General features: G+C 44.9%; 1 protein-coding gene across 4 annotated transcripts in view; it reads right to left on the bottom strand.

The window, feature by feature from the left end:
* MGAT4C (MGAT4 family member C) overlaps positions 1-24,186 on the bottom strand; it is a 1,156,917-nt gene that overhangs the window by 256,744 nt on the left and 875,987 nt on the right. For all 4 annotated transcript variants that reach the window (XM_085653923.1, XM_085653921.1, XM_085653924.1 and 1 more), the window contains one exon: positions 14,458-14,522. The gene's annotated coding sequence lies outside the window, so the exon portion shown is untranslated. The remainder of the gene's footprint in view (positions 1-14,457; positions 14,523-24,186) is intronic.

The raw sequence follows: 24,186 nt of genomic DNA, 5'->3' as shown, positions 1-24,186 counted from the left end.
GCACTGGGATACGATCGGCATTAGCAGAGTGGGGGACCTATGGGTTAAAGGCGCGGTTAAATCCTTCGCGGTGCTTCAGAGCGAGTACGAGCTTAGTGAAAGGGAGTTCTTCCGCTATGCCCAGGTTCGGCACGCCCTGCTCTCGGTCTTTGGGGAGGGGACCACGGTCCCTGTCTCTTCGCCTCTCGAGGACCGTATACTCGATGGACACGTCCCCGACAGTACTATCTCCCTGATTTATAAAAAACTAATAAATAATCGGGCTGATCTCTTGGTGCGTCTTCGGGAGGCGTGGACGGGTGATGGGGTTGAGTTGGACGACGAGGACTGGCAGTCTGCGCTGTCATCCCCTAAGGAGGTTGCTATCCCGGCCCGTCTCCGTCTGGTCCAGCTTAAGATTCTCCATCGTGTCTATGTGACGGGTCCCCGTTTGGTCTCGATGGGGTTTTCTGATGACGGGCTCTGTAAGCGTGGCTGCGGGCACAGTGCCACCTTTCTCCACATCCTCTGGGAGTGCCGCGAGGTGGCGGAATATTGGCGCCAGGTGCATGATGTTATGAAACGAGTCACTGGGGTCGCTCTGCTGCCGGAGGTGCGCCGATGTGTTCTGAATGTGTGGGAGCCCAATGACTATAATGCGGCCCAGGCTCGGTGGGCGGCCCTTGGGAACATGATCGCAAAGAGAGATATTGCGCAGCTTTGGGGTTCCCATCGGCCTCCCACCGTGTCCGTATGGCAGGAGAACATGGACTGGTGCATGTTCAGGGAGAAGTCGGTGTATGTGGCTCGTGGTAAACCGGGGGCGTGGGGTAGAATCTGGGGTCAGTGGAATGTGTATCGAGGGACTATCTGTTCTCCCCCCCTGGTGGATACGTCTGAGGTTGCCTTGTCCCCCTGATCCTTGAGGGTTCCGTGCTTAATTTGTTCATCTATGTATAGATTTGGTTTTCCCGTGGCCCCCCCTCCCTCTCAGACCCCCCCTTTTTATTGACCACCCTAGGGTGGTCGGGTGTGGAGTTCCTCTGCTATGGTTAGACGCCCTTTCAATGTTTTTCGCCTTGTTTTTTGTTTTTCTTTACTTTTGTTGATATTTATGTAAAAAGGGTATATCCTGACGTCCCTTATGTGCAGTCTGATCTCCTGTAATTTTTTTGAACTGCTTGATCATTTCTGAAGACTAGCGGCCGGCCCCGGAGGTTGTAGGCCCGTGCTTGTACCCTTTTTATCTGCACAATAAAATTTTTATAAAAAAAAAAAAAAAAGTAGAAATTCACTAAAAAATACAGAGGTTACAGGTACATTATAGTTAGGAAATAGAATTAAAATAAAACCTTAGAATTTAAGTAAAAAACAAAAGGTTACATGGCTGTTATAGTTTTTTAAATAGAATTGTTTTAAAACCTTAGAAATTCACCGAAAAAAACCAAAGGTTATGGGGACGTTGTAGTTAGGCTCAGATTTCACTTGCAAAAAACCAATGAAATTGAGCAGTTACAGCAGCCTGAGTTAACTATAACTTACGCCGCCACAATGCACTGCTTCTGACCTCACATATTACATCACTCATGGCATGGTCAGTGACATCACTGATGACATCACTGATTATCTCAAATTACACCACTGATGACATCATCTACAGAACCCCTCACATCCACAACATACCCACAGAACAACTCATACATTCACTCACTATCTCAGCCATGGAGCCACTCACACAACCACTCACACACCCACATGACCACTCACACAACTGCTCACATGCCTATACAGCCACTCACACACCTACAAAATCACTCACACACCCACTTAAAGACCCTATGCAGCCACTCACACACTCACTCACAGGACCATGCAGCCACTCACAAACCCACTCACATTCCTACAGCCACTCACAAACCCATTCACACGCCCACACACCCACTCATAGACCCAAGCAGCCACTCACACACCGACTCACTGACTCACTGACTCAAATCCAATAACACACTGACTCACACACCCTCAGAATTACTCATATACCCACTTATATACCCATTCAGGCACTCACACACCAAATCCAAGACCCACACAGTGACTCACACACCCAGTCAGTGACTCATACAGCTACTCACACACCCACTCACATACCCATACACCCGCTCACACACCCACTCACAGACACCTACAGCCACTCACCAGCCAATAGAGCCACTCACACACCCATAAAACCTCTCACACACCCACTCACAGACCCATACAGCCACTCACACACCCACTCAAAGACCCATACAGCCACACGCATACCCACTGACTGACTGACCTATAGAGCCACTCACACACCCATTCTCAAAGGTTATAGGTTACAGTTAGGAAATTAAATTTAAAAAAACGTCACAATTAAGTTAAAAAACAAAGGTTACAAGGACCTTATAATGAGGAAATATTATTTAAAAAAATAGAAATTCATAGAAAAAAACTAAGGTTACATGGACATTATAGTGTGGAAATAGAACAAAAAAATCCTTAGAAATTCACTGAAAAAAACAAAGGTTACAGGGATGTCACAGTTAGGCTCAGATTTCACACGCACAAAACTGTAGAAATTCAGCAGTTATAGTTACCTGAGATTACTATATCTTATACCCCCGCAATGCACTACTTATGACCTCACATACTACATCACTCATTACATGGTCAGTGACATTACTGATGACATCACTGATATATATATATGTATACATATCTATCTATCTATCTATCTATCTATCTATCTATCTATCTATCTATCTATCTATCTATCTATCTATCTATCTATCTATCTATCTATCTATCTATCTATCTATCTATCTATCTATCTATCTATCTATCTATATCTATATCTCTATATATATATATATATATATATATTCACTGAAAAAACCATAGGTTTCACACATGTTATAGTTAGCTGGACATTTTACTGATAAAAAACCAATGAAATTCCCCCGTATAGTTACTGTAGGCAACTATAACTCACGCGACCGCAATCCTCTGCTGATGCTAATACTGTATTTAGACACTTATTTGCCCATATCTTCTTCCATTAAATTTTAGCTATACATATATTACAAATATTTTTTTTTCATAAAGACACATATGTCATCAGCAGAGGATTACGGTCGCGTGAGTTATAGTTGCCTACAGTAACTATAACGGGGGAATTTCATTGGTTTTTTATCAGTAAAATGTCCAGCTAACTATAACATGTGTGAAACCTATGGTTTTTTCAGTGAATTAGCAAGGTTTTTTAAATGCTATTTCCTAACTATAACGTGTGTGAAACCTATGGTTTTTTCAGTGAATTTGTACGGTTTTTTAAATGCTAAGTTACTTTACGCCATTTGTGGCGTGCGCGCCCACTTAACGCAGTTCGTTCCGTGCACGGTTTTTATCAACTTTAATAAGCCCTGTACATTTGGTGGCCTTCGGCCACCAAAAGCACAGGGGGTGAGGTCAATGTGGATAGTGTTTTTTTTATTTCGATTTTATAATTTCATGTTGCCAAAATTACGTTTTTTTTCTCTATTAATAAGCCCTGCACATTTGGTGGCCTGCGGCCACCAAAAGCACAGGGGGTGGGGTAAGTGTGGATAGTGTTTTTTTTATTTTTATTTTTTTACCGTAAGCGTACGGTAAGCTTACGGTAAGCGTACGGTAAGCGTACGGTAAGCGTACCCCGCGAAATTGCCGAAAAAAAAATAAAACCGTTTTTGCTCTTGGAGGATGTTTGGGGACTCCCTCAACATGACTATGTGGGAGGGAGTTGTCAAAACAGCCCCGTAACATGTTTTTGGCCATCATGTTTGATAAACAACACTCAGTGCGAGAGACAAAATGGCGGACGCCGCTTCCTGGTTTCGGCCGATTCGAATGTTTACTAAGATCTAAGAGCCAATCAGAATCGCGCTCGCGCACGCCACCGTAAGCTTACGGTAAGCGTACGGTAAGCGTACGGTAAGCGTACCGTAAGCGGGCTCAGATATATATATTGATTTAAAGGCTATTTTCTCAGAATCTACTGAACAGATTTACACCAAACCTACAAAAGGCACTTCCTTGACCTAGGGACTACCTCTCTGCCAAATTTCTAGTAATTCTGTTCAGCCGTTCGGGCTGTAGCTCGTTCTAAAGGTCCTATGGAAAAATGCATGGGAAAAACGCGTTTTGGGACCCCCCTTTTATCTCAGCCCCCGCTTGACGAATCCCCCCGAGACTTTCAGGGTAGGAGCGGAGCGTAGCGCCCCACCTATTTTGAGAAATTCGCGAGGATTCGTCGACCGGCGCCAAAGTTATTCAAAATAGAATGTTGAGGTTTTCCTATGGAAACATGGTCCTAACTATAACTACCTACTGGCGACCGCCAGTAGGTAATATATATATATATGTATATATATATATATATAATTCTTCACAGAAATATGACGACTCCAGTGCACAAAAGATTTCAAGCACTTTATTTCAAACTCTGGAGACAGGCTGGCAGTCCATCTTTGGTCACTTGCCATAACTCCTTACATGTTTCAGCTTTTCCTTAAGCCTTGATCACAGGAAGGCAATCATCAAACTAATGCAAAATGTCACATGCTTTTCTAGCATAGGTAAGACTACCTGATTGGATGTAGTCTACCAATTACTGTGTCTGTGTTTGATTAGCACATTTTCGAATTTTTAAAGAGAGATTTCAATAAACTGCATACTTGTTGAATTATTAGATGTTTGAAAAACTGCAGTTCTTAGTGTTATTAATGCTGTAGGAAAATGTGCAAAATAAATATATATATATATATATATATATATATATATATATATATATATATATATATATATATATATATATATATATATATATATATATATATATATATATATATGTATATTGCCCACTGAGTAGTTATGTAGTTATAGCTAGGGTCGTGTTGCCATAAAAAATGCCTTTTTTGTTTTGCTAATAACTTTGATACCATTTGACGAATCTCAATGAGACCGTCCAAAAAGCTGCTACTATTTGATTAGTTGTGCACGGAAAGTTTTAGGGAGATACATCAAGCAGGCGTCAAGAAAAAAGGGAGGTCCCAAAATGCGTTTTCTCTATTCATTTTTCCTTGGGAACTTTGGACACAGCTTCAGCCTAAAGAGCTGAACAGATTTACACCAAGTTTGGCAGAAAGCTAGATCTTGGCCAGTAGGAGTGCTTTGTGTGTATTGGTGTAAATCTGTTCAGTAGTTTTTGAGGAATTAATGCTCAAAAACCTTGCATATCTAGAGGCATTGAGATTCAGGGGATCCTGATTGATCCCAAGCTGAGTTCTACATTTAAAAAATAAAAGACATAAGGGGCAGAGTACAGATACCCTGACCCCTAACCCCTGGATGCGGTGTAGCGCACTTGTTTTTTTTTTAATTCCACGAGATGAGGCATTTATTTTTGGGGGAGAGTGGGGGGCATGTGGCACCGGGACACTCATCTTTAAGTAATGAGGGCCCCCAGGGATGAGGTCCCTGGGGCTGATAACGACTCAGGAGGGGGGGCGCACAGGCCCCTCCCTTTTATGTTTAGCAATGGCCCAGGGTGATGGGCTCCCTGGGCCTAGCAAGGCTTGGGGATGGGGGCCAAGTGGGTCCCTTCACCTTTACTTAAAGTAAACAGCCCTGGGGATGGACTCCTCAGGGTCTAATCGAAGGCGTGCTTAAGGCAAGCTCGTCTGCGCTCGTCCGCGATCTTGACGCGACCTGGGCCGGTCCCCCTGCCCGACTCACCAGCAATACCACCTTAACATACTCTCGGACTGCGATGATGTCCCTGAGACCCTCCCCATGTTCGACCTGCCTCTGGTCTATCCCTGACGCTCGGAGCCACGTTTACGTATGTAAAGTCTGCCATTTCTCCCTTCCATCCCTCGACTTAACTTATAGTCCGGCCCACGCTCTGAGTCCTGCCTCCATTAGGGGAGCCCGCCCTTCTCTGACCCTCAGAGCTGCGCTTATTAATTGCAGGTCTTTGAGCTAACATGCCATTGACATCTGGCAGTCCCTTCGGGACAACAACTGGGATCTGCTTTTTTTAACAGAAACTTGGCTGAATGAGACCACGAACCCTATCATCACCCTTGCCCTACCGGAGGGCTATAGTATAGTTTGTGCCAATAGACCCAACGGTAAACAGGGGGGTGGCGTTGCCTTAATCCACAAATCCAAATGGACGGCTACCTTCCCTCTATATGACCCAATTGACTGCATAGAGAGTCTCCCTTTCAGTGTTCAAATCTCCCCGTCTACCTCCTGTTCAGGAATTCTTATCTACCGTCCCCCCCATTCCAACATCTCCTACCTGCCGGCTCTGGCGGATTATATTATCCAGCTTAGCACACGCTACGCAAACTTCACTGCTTTAGGGGACTTTAATCTCCACGCAAATGAGGAATCTTGCACGCACAGCAAAAATGTTATCTCTACGCTGGCAGCCTGCAATCTAGTTAAAAAAAATAGCTTTTCCCACGCACAAAGCAGGACATACACTAGATTTGATCTGTTCCAACCTACCAAGTATTCTGGCAGCCTCTCCCATCCCGGTTATTTGGTCGGACCACTTCCTCATCCCTTTTGAGATTGGTATTTTTTGCCCCATCAGACCCACTATCACTCCTAAAGCATCCGGCAGAAACTGGAGCCGCATTACCCCAGAAACGCTCCAGGAATACTTACAAAACTCCCAACCCATCCCGTCGTCTGACCCAGATAGTGGTATTGACCATTTGGACACCTGGATCGGTCAAGCCCTAGAGGCTTTGGCCCCTCTTAAACCTATCAAAACCTACAGGGCTGCACCATCAGCACCATGGTACTCCGACGAGCTTCGTCAAAAAAAGGCCTCGTGCAAATCTCTCGAACGATCCTGGAGGCAGAACTATTCCCTGGATAGCAAAACCACCTATAAGACAGCCCTCAAAGAATACCGCAGAATGATTGAGGAGCACAAAAGGGACTTTCTGGCCTCCAGAATTAAACATGCTAGTAACGGCGCTAGGGAGATTTTTAACATAGTCAGATCCTTCACGGACCCCAACGCGCTGACTCAAATTCAACCTGCCTCCCAGTCTCTGTGCGATAAACTTTTGCAATTCTTTGAGGAAAAAATCGAGACTATCTACACCTCCTTCCCTATTTCCAACACTGAAGGATTGGAAGATGAATCTACTACTTACACGCTACAGTCGCCCACTCTGTTAGAATTTGCAGATATTTCTGAGGCCGACACTATGGTAGAATTACTCAAATGCAAATCTGGCTCTCCAAATGACCCTCTGCCAGCCAAACAATATAAAAAACTGGCACCCCTGCTCAATCCCTACCTGAATCATATCTGGAATGAATCCTTGAGAATGGGCAGCTTCCCCGCCAAATGGAAGCATGCTTCCCTGGTCCCCATTCTGAAGAAACCCAATTTAGACCCTGACAACCCCAGTAATTACAGGCCTATTTCTCTTCTGCCTGCCCCAGCTAAGATCCTGGAAAAACTGGCACACTCCCAGCTGGCGAATTACATCGAATCCAATGGGCTCCTACATGATTCTCAGCACGGCTTTCGGTCAGGCCATAGCACGGAGTCAGCCCTTGTTGAAATGGCTGACTCGGTGAGATGGACGCTGGACCGGGGGTCGAGGGCGGTGTTAGTGCTGCTGGATCTCTCAGCAGCATTTGACACCGTCTCTCATAAGATCCTGCTGAGAAGGCTGGGGGACCTGGGTATAGGCGGAACTGTGTTGAGGTGGCTCTCTTCTTATCTATGGGACCGCACACAGCAGGTATATACCTCTCCTTATACCTCCTCCGCTAGACCACTCAAATGGGGAGTTCCACAGGGCTCATCCCTGAGCCCGCTTTTGTTTAATGTTTATTTTACCCCCCCTGGCTAAACTGATTGCGCAAACTGGGATCAAATCCACCTCCTATGCTGACGACATTCAGTTACTTTTTACCTTTGACACACCCTCCGCCTCTGCCTTCGACCCGCTGAAATCCTGTCTCAGAGACATCTCTAGTTGGATGGACTCTAACTCCCTCCGACTCAATGCAGGAAAGACGGAGATTCTGTTTTTTTAATTCACCATCCCCTTTAGATTCCAACCTGTGGTGGCCAGAGGATCTGAGCCAAGCCCCCACGCCTAAAGACTCGGTGAGGAATCTGGGAGTGCGCTGGGATAATCATCTAAGTTTTAATGCCCAGGTTCAAACAGTAGCAGCATCCTGTTTTGCTAAGATCAAGACTATCAACCGGCTTATCAACTATCTGCCGGCGGACTGCCGTAAGACTGTGGTACAAGCATTGATAACATCGCATCTCGACTATGCCAACGCACTATACCTTGGTATCACAGCAGGCCTATGTCATAAACTACAGACTGTCCAAAATGCTGCCGCTCGGCTGGTGGAGAGAATTCCTGCTAGACATCACATCTCCCCTCACCTCCGTAAACTGCATTGGTTACCCATTGCCAAGAGATGTGTATTTAAGGCCATGACTCTGGCTTTTCGCGCTTCTAAGGGCAATGGCTCGGCCCACCTGAAAAGTACTCTGAGGCCGTATGTCAACACTATGACATTACGTTCTAACTCTCTACTTCACCTGCAAACCCCAAGATTCAAACGAACTCGTGCTGGAGGGAAAACATTCGAGGTTTGTGCCACTCAGTGTTGGAACAAGCTTCCTGTTGCCTTACGTGCCTGTCAAACAGAATCAGCATTCCAAAAGTCTCTGAAGACTCATCTCTTTTCCACATAATGCTTCTTCTGTTCTGATTCTCCCTGTTCCCAGATTTATCAGCGCCGGGACGCCCCGTTGGGGCAGCTGTGCGCTTTATAAAACACACAAAATAAATAAATAAATAAGGTCATGCAGCCCCTCTCCCCTTGAATTTAAAAACACAGCCCTGGGAGCTATAACTCAGTGTCACTGCTGAAGGGGCATCTTGTCCTTTACTGGCTACCAAATATTGTGCACTGTTTACTGCACAAAGCCATCTCTTTGTCACTTAATATCAAAGTTCAGTTTTGTGGGGAGTTATCGTTCTAAGATAATTTTGCTTTGATGCATCCGACTTGAGAAACATCACCAAAATTAGTAATGTGCTGTGGTCTTTGTGCACTTCACAGTAGTACGTCTGAGCCAGACGAATGTTAGTTGAGTTTTCTCTGCCTATTAGCTTCCAACTATGATGCAATCTAGTTACATAAAATGAAGCACTATTGAAATATCACTCTGACATTTGTTATTTGCATGATGGGTAGATCTTTCTGCCACCTATAAAGAATTGGAGTAGTGTTTAATGTGAGCGTTTCATATAACACAGATTACAATTGGGTTGTCTTCAGTTGGCATACTCTTTGCTCTGGGGTTCTTATATGGTGTCTGGTATAGTGTCAAATCTTCGTCAAAGAAATAACTTTTCCATCAGTGCTACAGACCAATGAAAATAAAACTTGCGGATGGCCAAAAAGCAAGCAAGGATTTTTTGGCCACTATTAAAATTATGCATTTCCATTTAGGCTCTCATTTTCCCCAAGCAGCAAATCTATTATTGCAGTCTTTTGTGCAATCTGGCACCGTCCTCTGTTCATCTAACATGGCAATGTAAGGAAGCTGTCTACAATGGCCTTAATTTAGCATCAGCTTTGGTTATGCAATGGTGCCATGATTTTGAAATATGGGCCCATTCATATAATTGCATTTACATAACATAAACATAATTATTGAGGTAGCATCTCATGTGCTTTCCTACTCTGACAACAAATAGGAAGTCAAACACTAAAAAGACCCCTATAACAAAGAGATAACATGACATGTGTATTTGTAAAGCGCACGTTCACCCTTGGGTATCTTGGCACTGAATAACAGATGTTTATTGTTACTCAACTCACTGGTACTCATTTTATCAACCTCAGATGGATGAAAGGCTGAGCGGACCCCCTGGGTTTTGAACCTGCAACCATGCGGTTGAACACATGACCCTGCAGTGGATGCATTAGTCTACTGAGCCAACAGAGACTGATGCACACTGAAGTATAATACAAAAATATTCTAATTTGTACTTACTAAAGAATTATCCTACATCTAACTCCCATAAACATAATCTACTTTATAAGATCATGCTGTACATTTCCATGCCTCATATATGTCATTTCATATGTTTATAATCTTCAAAAAAAGTTTATTTTCTTTCTTCTAAAGCAGGGTTACTCATAGTACGGACCGCGGGCCGCCAGCGGCCCGGCAAGCCTTCCTCGGCGGCCCGCGGACCTTGCAGACATCCTACATGTGTTTTACAAAAAAAATTAAATAGTGTAAACACTGCTGGTTGCAGCAGCCCGGACTCTGAGACTCTGCCCTGTGGGGGCCGGGGGATTCCAGTGATTGTCAAAGTGGAGATGCAGGGACCTAAGAGGTGAAATACAACAAAGCTTTATTAACATGTAAATGGTCTTTTAAAGACCTGTGAAGTACTCGGGTGCGGTGCGGCTGTGTGTGAGTGCTGGGAAGCTGTCTCAGGGGGGCTGTGTGTGCCCAGGCTGAGGGCTGACACACACACGGGTGAGATGACAGAGGGTGAAGGAGAGAGGGAGAGGGAGACAGAGGGAGAGGGAGGGAGACAGAGGGAGGGGGAGAGACAGGGAGGGAGACAGGGAGAGAGACAGGGAGAGATAGTGTTATAACCTGTTGTGTTATGTGCATCTTCCTCATTGCTACTCTGTCCCTTGCTGCTCAGCCATGTGTGTGATGTCATTTAGAATGTTGGGTGTGAGGGACTGGAGGAGTTGGCAGTTGGAGGAGATGGGGCTGAGCAGCAGGGAGGCTGCTCCTGGTGGGGCTCTGCTGGAGATCAGAGGCCTTACTGTTGATCTTTATATGGACTTTGTTACCTGTCAAATAAACCTACAACTTGTTCTAAGCGGCCTGTCTACGAGACATCCTTCATTATTACACTGGCGACGAGGATGGGAGACAGAGAGAGAGAGAGACGGAGGGAGGGAGACAGAGGGAGGGAGGGAGATGGAGGGAGGGAGATGGAGGGAGGGAGATGGAGGGGTATGGAAGGAGGGAGAGGGAGGGAGGGAGAGGGAGGGAGAGAGAGGGAGGGAGGGAGATGGAGGGAGGGAGGGAGGGAGACGGAGGGAGACAAAGGGAGACAAAGGGAGAGGGAGACGGAGGGAGACAGGGAGGGAGGGAAGGAGACGGAGGGAGACAGATGGAGGGAGATGGAGGGAGGGAGAGAGAGGGAGATGGAGGGAGGGAGAGAGACAGGGAGGGAGGGAAACGGAGGGAGAGAGACGGAGGCAGGGAGACGGAGGCAGGGAGACGTACGGAGGGAGAGGGAGGGAGAGGGAGACAGAGGGAGAGAGACAGAGGGAGAGGGAGGGAGACAGAGGGAGAGAGACAGAGGGAGGGAGACAGAGGGAGGAGAGAGACAGAGGGAGAGAGACAGAGGGAGACGGAGGGAGGGAGATGGAGGGAGGGAGATGGAGGGAGACAGAGGGAGGGAGGGAGAGGGAGGGAGGGAGAGGGTGGGAGATGGAGGGAGGGAGACGGAGGGAGGGGGAGGGAGACAGAGGGAGAGAGACAGAGGGAGAGAGAGGGAGACGGAGGGAGGGAGAGGGAGGGAGAGGGAGGGAGATGGAGGGAGACAGAGGGAGGGAGGGGGAGGGAGAGGGAGGGAGACGGAGGGAGGGAGATGGAGGGGGACGGAAGGAGGGAGAGGGAGGGAGGGAGAGGGAGGAAGAGAGAGGGAGGGAGGGAGACGGAGGGAGGGAGACGGAGGGAGAGAGACGGAGGGAGACAAAGGGAGACATAGGGAGAGGGAGGGAGACGGAGGGAGACAGGGAGGGAGGGAGGGAGGGAGAGGGAGGGAGGGAGACGGAGGGAGGGAGATGGAGGGAGGGGGAGGGAGACAAAGGGAGATAGAGAGAGGGAGGGAGAGGGACGGAGGGAGAGGGAGGGAGGGAGACGGAGGGAGGGAGATGGAGGGAGGGAGACGGAGGGAGACAAAGGGAGACTGAGGGAGAGGGAGGGAGACAGAGGGAGACATGGAGGGAGAGAGACAGGGAGGGAGACGGAGGGAGGGAGACAGAGGGAGGGAGAGGGAGGGAGGGAGACGGAGGGAGGGAGACGGAGGGAGGGAGAGGGAGGGAGGGAGATGGAGGGAGGGAGACGGAGGGAGGGGGAGGGAGACAGAGGGAGAGAGACAGAGGGAGAGAGAGGGAGACGGAGGGAGGGAGAGGGAGGGAGATGGAGGAAGACAGAGGGAGGGAGGGGGAGGGGGGGGACGGAGGGAGGGAGACGGAGGGAGGGAGATGGAGGGGGACGGAAGGAGGGAGAGGGAGGGAGAGAGAGAGAGGGAGGGAGACGGAGGGAGGGAGATGGAGGGAGGGAGACGGAGGGAGACAAAGGGAGACAGAGGGAGAGGGAGGGAGATGGAGGGAGACAGGGAGGGAGGGAGGGAGACGGAGGGAGACAGAGGGAGGGAGATGGAGGGAGGGAGACAGAGGGAGACAGGGAGGGAGAGAGACAGGGAGGGAGACGGAGGGAGGGAGGGAGACGGAGGGAGGGAGACGGAGGGAGGGAGACGGAGGGAGAGAGACGGGGGAGAAACAGGGAGAGTGACAGGGGGAGAGACAGGGGGAGAGACAGGGGGAGAGAGACAGGGGGAGAGAGACAGGGGGAGGGAGGGAGGGGGAGGGAGAGGGAGGGAGAGAGAGGAAGGGAGAGAGGGAGAGAGAGAGAGGGAGATCTGTGTATGCTGGGTCTGGTGGCTCAGTGGACGAAGGCGTCTGCTGCAGGGACCTGTGGTCAACCTCATGGTCACAATTTTTTTTTGCTTTAGCCCCGCCCCTCCCCCTCTGACCCCACCCCCACCGGTGCGGCCCTTGGCCACAAACCACACTGTAAATTTGGCCGCCGAGAGAAAGTTTGTGAGTACCCATGTTCTAAAGCCTTCTGTCTGTTCAGCGTTCTAGTTTGTAATGCTATTGTCATACATTTCTCTTTAACCAGGTGTTCACTGTACACTCTTAACGTTGATTGTTTCCATAGTGTTTTGGCTACTCATCAATTATGTAAAGCCTTCATCAGGGCCAAGTTTTTCCCAACAATTGTATTCTCTTCTTGTATCACAATCTTCTAATGTCTATCACACTACTTTATTGGAAAGTCCAAACAAGATTGCTAGTCTCCTGGACACATGCCTTCTCTTTTTCTGTATTGTATAACCGATTAAGACATCAGTCCCTGTTCTTCATGACTTTCACATAAGACAAGCTCATGCTTTTTGCATAGAGTCAATTGCAGTCATCAGCAGCGTTATGAGGCTGATTCTGCTTCCTTTAACATTTTAGAGCACACTTTGCATAACATGGGAGAGGAGTTGGCCTAACGGCGAGGGCGGTTGACCTTGAATCTGGGAAACTGGTTTTGAGTTTCGGCAATGACACTGAACATCCTGTGATTCTGGCCAAATCACTTAATCTCCCCGTGCCTAACAAAACAAAAAAAGTGTTCTCATGTAATGCAACTGGTGCTATGTAAAGCGCTCTGATACCCGATTCAGGTCAAGTTTGCGCTATATAGAAACTCGGTAAAAAAAAAAAAAAAGATGTTTCTCTCTACTCATTCCCACTGCTTAAGGGCCTTCCTTTTAAGAACAACGTTCTCTTCAGTTCACTTGCTGTACTCAAATGACCAGTTGAGTAACAGAATGTGTATAGAATAAAAATATTTTGGATGAAGTCCTCTATGTGTATCTTATTGTTATAAGGGTCATTTTGGCTTTTGACTACTGATCAATCCCCTGACCCACATTTTGAGTTCAGGCTAATTTCTATACATCTATATAATACCATAGGAAGTACCATCATATGAGCAATAAGCCTGTCATGGTCACCCAGTTTACAGAGTCAGGTGTTTCACAGAAAATCCTAGAGGTTCGACTTTTTAAGTACATGCGTGGGGACGCAAAAAGACGGTCCCCAAAGCTTTGAAGGCAGGCGGAGTCACAAGTGTTAAAATGTAATAGAACTGTAATCAGCAAACAAAATGTAAGACTGTTGGTAAAAAGGAAAAAAAGGTTGTCAACTAATTGCTTATCAATAGACGTTGAAAGCACATTGTAATCTATCTGGAACAATCCAGAAGGTTCAGGAACAAGCTAGAAGGGCCAGGAACAAACCAAAAGGTTTGGAACAAGCTAGAAAAGTGGACATTGACAGCACATGGCAATCCATCTGAAACAAGCCAGAATGTCCTTGAACAAGCCAGAAGTTCTGAAAACATCCATGTGATGGTGGAAGCCAACTTTGATTTACAAATTCCATTTTCTTGGACCACACCCTTTGCTAGACAATTGGAATTCCATTGAAGACATCACCCATGTTTCTCACGCCTATCCAGCTTACCTGCGCACCCTGGAAATCTTCTTCTTCTCTGAAAAGAGCGCTTTCTGGAGAGAATTCACGACGATCTGCAAGAGATAAAAGCAATAGGAGAAAACTAATTAGATTCAATGTTTACCTCCTTCATACTCCTTTGCAAGTCAGGAATTTGCGATAAAGGAATCATGATTGAACATCAGAACGTGGTGGAAAAAATGCAAGATATTTGATTTTTTACTAGGTACTTAATTATTATATGGTGAATCATGCAACCTGTGCTAACCGGAGAGATTTATTAAGGAAACCTTGCAGTGTCAACCAAATCTAATGACTAGTTTAATTCTAGTAAAGAAACAACTAGAAGAGAAAGAACTGATGTTTTAAAGGATTCTCATGTGAATTGAGAGGTATATTGAATCTAGGTTGAAAGAGACAATGTAAATAATTGAAACTGTAAATCAAAATCTGTAATTCTTTTTTTTAAACAGCTAAATATTTGTTCTTGTTGTTGTTCAGGCACACCTACACTGAGAGGCAGATGACAGATGAGCCTGAAGCGTGATACAAGGAAGCTGTCATAGAGTCAGTGGTTGGCTATTTTCCTATTTTATTCTGTTCCCCTTGGTGTTTCTCCAGAATGAGGGTTGTCTACAACTCACTTGGTTGAGCATCAGGGTTGTGGAAGGACAAGCAGTGTGCATCACTCCTGCTGGGCTGGTTATCACAGGTTAGTCACTCTCTGTTCAGCAATTGTGGTATCTGACAAAATCCCCATAACATTAAAAATAGTGACTTATTTACCTGTACACCATGATGAAGTAAAGAGAAAGTTCAACAAAAGCATGAAACTAACAAATAATTTTGAAATCACGCAAAAGCAGGAAATGCAGGCTTTGCAGTCATATTGGAACATTGTGGGGACCAAATTGAAACTTCTGGTGATCTCTAGGTGACCTGTAAGTGACACCCCTTCATCAAATGACATGCCAAAGAATGTTTTCCCCATGGGGCCACAAATGAGAATCTTGGTAACTTCTGAATGATGTCCATACGGATGCTTTCCCTGGCATGTTTATCTTTGATTGCACATGTATAGTGGGTCAGCGGTTCACCCTATGCCTCAATATGGAAAGTAGTGAGATGGACAAATTGCTATGGCCTCCTTCTGCGGGTTTCATTCCTGACAAAGTCCAACAGGCTCTTTGATCAGATCAGTGCCAATTTCAATTGATTAGTATTCGTTGTTAGCAAATGTTTCTCTGCAAATGAACATACAACAATTTAATCTGTAAATTTGAAAAAGGAAAGAAAAATGTACATATACTGCGCATAATGCTACGAGTGGCGCTAAGAAGCAAGACTGCTTCTCAAGTGGCACTCAAGACAGACTTCTGGATACAATTAGCCCAATATCATCCTTGTAATGAGTTCTCCACTCTAAACAGTATGTTGAAATGGAAAGCACGTAACACAATTATTCTGCTATTGTACGCCATCTCAACATTTAACCTGCAATAATTATGTACTTTAGCTAGCATGTAGAGAGCTCCATCATAATTATCTACTCAGTAGTTATAGAAAGTGGCTCACTTTCTAGTCATCATTATACACAATGTACCACTTGAGGCCTAGAGCATTGTGTAGTCTTTCAACATATTAATGTATCAACTTGTCAGCTAGCAGAAAGAAGATGTTTTTCAGTGAGGAAAATAACAACAACAACAAAAAATAGCAATGGTAAATTTGCATCAAGGTAGATAAACATTCCAGTAGTGAATGAAAAAAAAATGCTTTGTATAGCATCAAAGTGTGTGCTAATAAAAGTAAATACTCAATTGTTTGTGGAGTCCTTTCTCGTGCAACCATCTCACATAAACCTGGCAAGTATGTATAAGGAAAAGCATTGCAAAAGGAATACACAGGCAAAAAATACCCTAGACACTGGGGGCCTGATTTAACAGTATCTCACACAGCGCAGTGCAGTAGCCGCAAATGCTGCACTGCGTGAGAAGGAGACAGCAGGAGAGCATCATATTTACAGAAATATGCCACTCTCCTCCCCTTTCCCTAGCACCAGAGCTAAAATCAGCTATCGTGCACCACGGAGACACCTTTGCACCATACTGCAAGGGTATCTCTGTGAGTCTATTACAGGTTTTGTACTGGAAGGATATCCTTCCAGTACATAATACAATGCTTATACAAATGTAAAAAAAAATCCACTTTTGTATGTGTATACAGTACAGCATACATGTGAAGTTGGAAAATAAAAGAGAAAAAAAGCATTTCTCCTTCATAGCGCCTTTTTCAAGTGTGCGCTGTTTTTTTAATTTTCAAATCTGTTTATTGAATAAAATGAAAACTTAGGAAATCAAGCAAGTGCGCTGTTTTTTGACACTCAACCCTGTCTACTTTTTTAAGTAAATTGGGTTTAGAGTCAGAAACCTCAGGTGGATGCATGAGAATGCCCAGGCACCACCCATGGTACGCCCGCTGCTTTGCGTGACTTTCACAGTATTTCCAACGCTGAACAAGTTTGGCGCTGGAAAGTAAATCAGAAAAGAAGATTTTGCACTGATTTGCATCTCTTTCATGGTGCAAACATGGCGTAAAATCTTAGTACATCTGACCAAACGTGAGTAAAGTTTATGCTAATGAAAGGCTCTGCCAGATTTTACAGATTTTGAGCAGCAGCTGAAGTAGTGAAGTCTCGGTAAATGTTAGTTGGGTATTTTTATTGGAGGTGTATGCTGCGAAGTTTGTACATGTGATCCTTGAGGGTCCTTAGGACTTTTAGTCAGCTGTAAGTTGTTGGGTATTTCCTCAGCAGTATTTGTCAGGGTTGCTGAGTGGAGGCCGGGTTGACTCTGGAGGACCAGTCAGTAGGGTGCTGACGCCATTATTGTGAGATAAAGCAAGTCAACCCTTGCTTTGATCCTTTGTCACTGTACGTTACAGATCTTTGGGCCAGATGAACGGCCATTCCATTTTGCAGGGCACAAATTGCGATTTTTTTGTGACGGGCAATTTGAGACTCGCATAACAGAATGTACTAATATGTCTCAGACACATATAGCGATTCCCAATGGGAGTGCAAATGACCTGCCTTATCAAAATTTATGGGCCAGGTCGCAATTTGTAAACCATTAGGAATGGGTTACTATCACAGGGATGGTGGCCTGCTGGGGACAGCAGACCACCATGTCTGTGTTTGCTTTTTAAATAAAGTTACATTTTATTTTTCAAATGCAGCCCGTTTTCCTTAAAATTATTTCTTTCGTAGCTCTGAAGTAATCTAACACCAGCCCTCAGGTTTGCTGATTATTTAATATACTGACCAAAGGGCTCCCTTTTTACTCTCCTTTGTTTAGACTTACTTGTTTGGGGCTCGAACTCATTGTCTTGTATGAACAAGCACAGTCATAGTTTATTTTGGGAGCCTTGAGTGACAGGTGATCCCATTTTAAATGGTTATCAGGGAGATAGCAAATGTGATAGCCTCAAAAATGAGTCACGTTTAAAGAGAGCCCTCCAAGGTTTTGTAATTCTACGGATGCAATGCTAGGGTAATGTTTGTTGGTGTGACTCGTGGAGACAAAGACAAAGTGAGTTTTACTCCCTCTACACAATAGTACATAAGTGTGTTCATTTTAACAGGTCCCTTACCTGAGATATAGTTCTGGGACATATCACCCTGGACCATTACCTGCTTATCTTTCTCCAGGTCATGACAATGCATTGTGACCCTCATGGCACACTATATTTCTACGTGGAGACTCCTTCTCATCTCATCGTTATGCAATGAGGCATATATGGCTGCTTTGCACTGAATAACAGGGTCATACTGCCAAGCACTCAGACTTTTGCTGGCTCTTGGCTAATGGCAAGGTCCACCACAGCCCTAGTCCTTCGATTTGTAGTGTTAAATCAACATTGACTCAGGCCCTCATTATGAATGCCCTGGATTTATCCCTATTAAGTCTGCTCCCTTAGAGTTACTAATACCGGTGGGAGTTCCTGTAGATCTCATAATTACAATGGGGCTGGCAACTCCTGTTACCAACACCATCAGAGTTATGAGGCCACTGATAATAATTCTCTCCAGTTACCGTAATTGGATTTTTGTAATTTTTTTGACATTTTATTAAATTATTTTTTTTTTTTATAAATTGGAGAGGGATTTTTATTGTGTTGTGTTTTGACTTTTTAACTGTTTTGGCAATTCTAGATGCTTTACACAGTTTCTTAAGTTAAGCCTGCCTTATGCCATAACTACCAGGGGTGGAGCTCACGTTTACTTATGGAACCTGTGTGTTGGACCTGACAGATTTTAGACTTACTAATTGCGAATGGCTCCCTTCCACCCTACTAATTGCACATTTTCATACAGTGCCCATCTGTGAGGAGCTGCTGCATCAGTCTGGAGGACACAACTCCACAAGACGAGCACCCACCAACATGGATCTAGAGCCCTCAACTGCTGAAGACCAACGTCCACCTGCATCAGGCCCATACACCACCCTTGCCCAAAGCAAACTCTCGTCTGAATTAGCCCAGACACGTGGACTGCCCACAAGCCAGCCAAGCGTGTGCGTAGCCCCTTCACCGACTCGGAAGCCCAAGGATGTGAAGTCGTTGACCACAATGGCCCCGGTCTCTAATTCACAATGCTCTTTAAGCAGGTAATTGATGGTGATCTTCAACTATGCATAATCTGCCCTATAGTATGTATCGTTGGTGAGTGAACATCTATCAGAAAGAACAAGAGAGAGAGAAGGGGCGGGGGGAGGCAGGCAGCATGAAGGATATCAATATTTCACTAGACCTTGGAGAGAGATTGCCACCATTTATCATGTACCTGAACAAGCTTTGTCCTCACTGTGAAGTAACGCAGTAATAATCCCAAGTGAACCTTTTTTGTATCTGTCTGCTTGTGTGTGTGCGTGACTGCTTATTGTGTGTATATGTGTGTGAGAGAGAAAGCGAGTTCTCAGGAGGTAGTTTCAAAGAAATGCGAGGAAAGCTTTTGTGTGTACATGTCTGCTTGTTTCTGTGTAATGTGTGTGTGCACTCTAGAATATACAAGTATGGTGCCAAATGCAACCAAGTAAGAACAGTATGATAGTAAGAAGATGCAAATATTGCAAAACAAGTAAAGATTAGCATTGTGTTTGACCTTCATTTTGTGTAATGACTTAGCACGTTTTGTTTATTTTGATACATTACTCACGTGTTTTGATATGTCCTGCAACTGGTGTAGAACTCATAATTTTTTTATTTCAATATAATTTTTATTGTTTTTTACAACATATAACGTACAATCGTCAACGCTTTAACGTTACAGGGTGGCAGCCCAAACTGGCTGTGTTAGTGGTAGTACAGTTACAGATTATATATGCTTGGCTGTCCCCCTATCCACTGTTCCAGTGAGAGGAAAGGAATGAGTGAAGGGGAAAGAAATAGGAATTAAGGTAGAAAGAAGAAGAGGTAGCATACCAGAAGTTTATTTTCTTCTCGATCGTGTCTTGATCCAGTGGGGGAGTGATTTTGAGCCGATTCTTTCATTTTGTTAGTGCTATTCATGGCGGATCGTATGGGTCTAGGAGCTCGTCCAAGGACACCCACATTTTCCTTCAGGGTTGTCTCCATGGTGAGTTTCGCAGGGCAGTGTTGTCAGCGCCTCTAAGGTACGTCACCCAGTTGAGCCAACCCTTGAAAGTTGCCTTGGAAATGTCTTTCCATTTGGTGACTACTATTTTAACTGCCGCTGTTAGTAGGAGGTCCAGTAGGTCTCTGTCCTGTTGTGAGTCTAACTCCGTTGTCATAAATGCGGTGGTAAGGGTACATTATTAATGCTGCCATTCGAAAGTCTATTTTGTTCTGCGGCACACTGATACGCCTGCATCGTGCTGTTGATGGCTTGACAGCATTCATTTAAAAGCTCCTTCCATGGTGAGTTAGGGCCAGTTCCCAGCAAGTCTTCACACCACCCTCTATTAGCATGCCCAGATGTTAATCTGCAGATATGGGAAGTTTGAAAGTACTATACACCGAAATACCAGGGCAAAATGAATACTCAACAGAAATGTCTGTGTATCACCATGATTCACCCCGCCTCCAGCCCCGCCCACTAGCCACACCCCTAGCTCAATTTAATGAGAACCTGCACTTATTTTCCCTTTTAAAGCACTGGGTGTAGTGCCATATCGCCTTGCACATTTCTCGGCCTTAGCGACCATCGCTTTTGACTTGGACACCCTCATTCCGCGCATGCGCTGTACTGCTGGCAAATAAATTATCTCATCAAAATCTGCTGCGGCGCAGCCTGTCCGATCCAACTTTTATTGCTTTTTGTACAGAAGAAAATGTGTTTTTAATAATAGTAGGTTGCACAGCCTTAAGTCTGAGGCAGGGTGAGGTCAATACTAATGATGTTAATTGGGAAATATTCCGAAAACAAACTGTACAATATTATACACAGTGAATGCCAGTTAGGCCAGCCAAAATCTATGGCGAATGATCCAAAAACGATTTTAAATAATTCATCACACCCCTAATCAAACATCTATAAATAGTGCCTGCCTTCTTCGTCTCCATCCAGTAGCCGAACATCTATCTCCCAGAGTCAGTAAGTCTTGGCATTACGTTTTGGACAAAAATAAACTGTCAGCTGAGTCTGTCTGAGTTCTACAGCTTTGATGGATTATACAGTTAAATTTTGCATTTAAGATTACAGCTCATAGATATAAACAGTTATAAAGAGCGAGAAACGGGTGGGGTCACTTTGCAGTCCTGGAATTGTAAGAGGCACCCAAATTCAGGCCGAAATGTAAGGACAAAATGCAATATTTACTGCCACATCTGAGGCAATCGCACAATTCTGAAATAGACGACGGCCAGAAGTACAAGTCAAATTAGGTTTTTGTTCTTCCTTTTGTATTACACATATGAGCATCGAACAGCGATTCACATATAGCTGGCAATCTTTAAATATGAAAAAAATAGAAACATATACGCACCAAACAAAATGTGACAGCCACGGACAGTTGGCACAATTCTACCCCTGTACCATGAACGATAGTGTGAGAAGCAGCTCTCTTTTGTTGATTGTAGACTTAGGGGCAGATTTACAAGCCCCTTGCGCCACTTTTGCGTCACTTTTCCCATGTTAAAAATGACGCAAAAGTGGCGCAAGGGGCTTGTAAATCTGCCCCTCAAAGTTCAGAGGTCATAGCCAGTACTACTAGACAGTGTGAACGAATGAGAGAACGGATGGCATGCTTTGCTAAGGGAGCTGAAAGCGATAGTGTACTTTGCTGATATATGTGCAGAACTCCTCTTGAGAGTACTTCACAGAGGTAGAAGTGGGAACGACAAGCTTTCATTACTTTACCAATAGAGATCCCAGACCTGCCAACTCACATGAGGCCGTCTTGTGTCCAGCAGTATTGGCTCCTTTGACATGGTTCCATGGCGAGGAGGGGATATCAAATGGTGGCATAGAAAACAAGCTGGAAACCACTGCACAGAATACACTTCCAGCTCACCTTTCGGGGCTTTGAATAACCAATGTACCTTTAGGAGGTGTTAAAATGCGCCAGGACATCAACACCAGCCTCAGCAAACTTTTTATTTTTGGTGCAGGGGGCTTAGTGAGGGCAATAGTGCCTCTTTGGTACTTCTCAGAAGACGCCCCCCCCCCTCCAAAACCTGGCCCTTTCCTCACACTGTGAAGTAATTTTTTAGTTAGCAGGTCTGGATCCCAGACATTTCCAGTGGTCGAAGTGGGGAAAAAAAAGTAGGGGAACTGTGGGCGGAGCATCAGGGTGCGGGAATATTCCGAGGATTGGGTCAGTGGGCGGAGTCAGAGGTGTGGCTAAAAAGAGCAAAACTTACCAATTTTTAGTATGTTTGGCATTTCACTGATGAGTTACAGCTTATAATGTTATTTAATGCAACCAATAGATACACGTTTATTTGAGGTTTAATATATGAGTTATTAACATTAAAATACATTTACAATGTGGGATATGTTTTCAATCACAGAATGTCCCAAATACGCATATAAGTGCATTTGTGTCCGAGCCATGCAGTTTCTTTCATCAGCACTTTTCCTCCCTTTTTCTAACCATTTTTTAACATAACATTTGGCTTTAGAATCGATGAGAGGAAGCCCCACGTGTTGGGGAGCACTGTTGATGACATCATTCTGTGCCCCTCGGTCAATGCAAATTGGTATTCATGTGTTTTTGTCATTAGATGCCTCTTAGTTTCCTGTTATTGTATCTAAACATAGCACTCTCAAACAACCCAGACCTGGTGGCTTTGCAGATGCTTTTAGCAGTATCAGATGAATGAGATACAACTATTTTATTAGTAGTACGCGTAATTACTACTCGAGTAAGTTAGCAATCAGAATTGAAAATGCATCCATTCTGAAATTATGAGACTCAAACATTGGTAGAGTCAAAAATAGGTAGTGGTCCTCAGATTATTTCAATCAGTTATTTTCTCCCCTACAGGCTACTATCCTCTGCAATCACTATTATGCACCTTCCTCCTTTGTCTCTCCATGAGCACTGTAGGTGTCTAGAAATACCACCCACCAGAGACTGCATGAGAGAAGTTCAAACATGAATGGCAAAATATCCTAGTTTGCAAATGTTTTCCACATAATTATAACTCTGCCGTGTTTGCCACATAAAGCACCATCTGCTTCATAAGCTGATGGTTTTACCTAAAAAATTGTTTCTAGCTCAAATGGATCAAAACAACGTGACTTGTGTTGCTGTGAAGTGGAGGGCCCTTTACAAAGGTTGACTGGTCACGTTCTCAGGGCTGCTATTAATGAGGCGAAAGCTTTGCAGAGACTGTTAGTATGTGTAAAAATTTCAAAATAACAAAGTATCAGAAAATGTACCACATTAAGCTGCAGCCTTTCTTAGCTGCATAATTTAGTTAACACTGCAACATAATTTTGCCCTCCATTACTGCGTAATTGCAGCGGCCCAAAGGCAGGCAGCACATGTTAAAAGTGCTTGCTGCTTGAAGCAAAGAGACACCGTGAAGTTTGAGAACTTAGGGACATATTTACGGGAATGGTGGTGCAACGCATCAAGTTACTTTGCTGTGCTGCCCTGCGTCACAGGGAAAGGGCAGAAATGCACCGTCTTTATCCAATACGGTGCATTCCTGCCCTTTCTAAGTGTGCTGGTGCTGTTTCATCAGCCTAGCGCCAACGCAGGCAGCCTTGCACCATGGTGCAAGGGTGCCTCCGTTGCACGCAGCATTGTTTTTGTGCAGGAAGGGGCACCTCCCTGCACAAAAGCAATCCTGAGAGGCTTTTTCCTGTTTGTACGAGTGCTGCACATATAGAAAGAGGAAAACAGGGAGAAATGAAGATATTTCTCCTTGTTGTGCCTCCCTTGGGAAGGCGAAAGATTTTGAATCAGTCCCAGGTTTACCAGTCCTTGTAAATCTGGGAATGCATAAAAAAAAAGTGAGAGTTGAGTGGGAACACCCACTGCAATGCCTCCCTTGTGCAGAGTAAGGCAAAGGAGTAATTTGCGCTGAGCTGTATTACTCCATATTTATGAAACCATTCAAAGCCATGCAAAGTGGCTTTGCGTGGCTACATAAATATGACTTGCAGATTTGTGACATGCATTTACCACGTTCCGTGGTGCAAGCATGACGCCAGGCCCTTGTAAACATGCCCCTTAGTCTGGTGTGCATGCAAATCCTGCATTGCCA

Source organism: Triturus cristatus, chromosome 4_1, assembly GCF_964204655.1.
Source record: "Triturus cristatus chromosome 4_1, aTriCri1.1, whole genome shotgun sequence".
NCBI lineage: Eukaryota > Metazoa > Chordata > Amphibia > Caudata > Salamandridae > Triturus > Triturus cristatus.
This window is presented reverse-complemented; position numbering and strand designations above follow the sequence as displayed.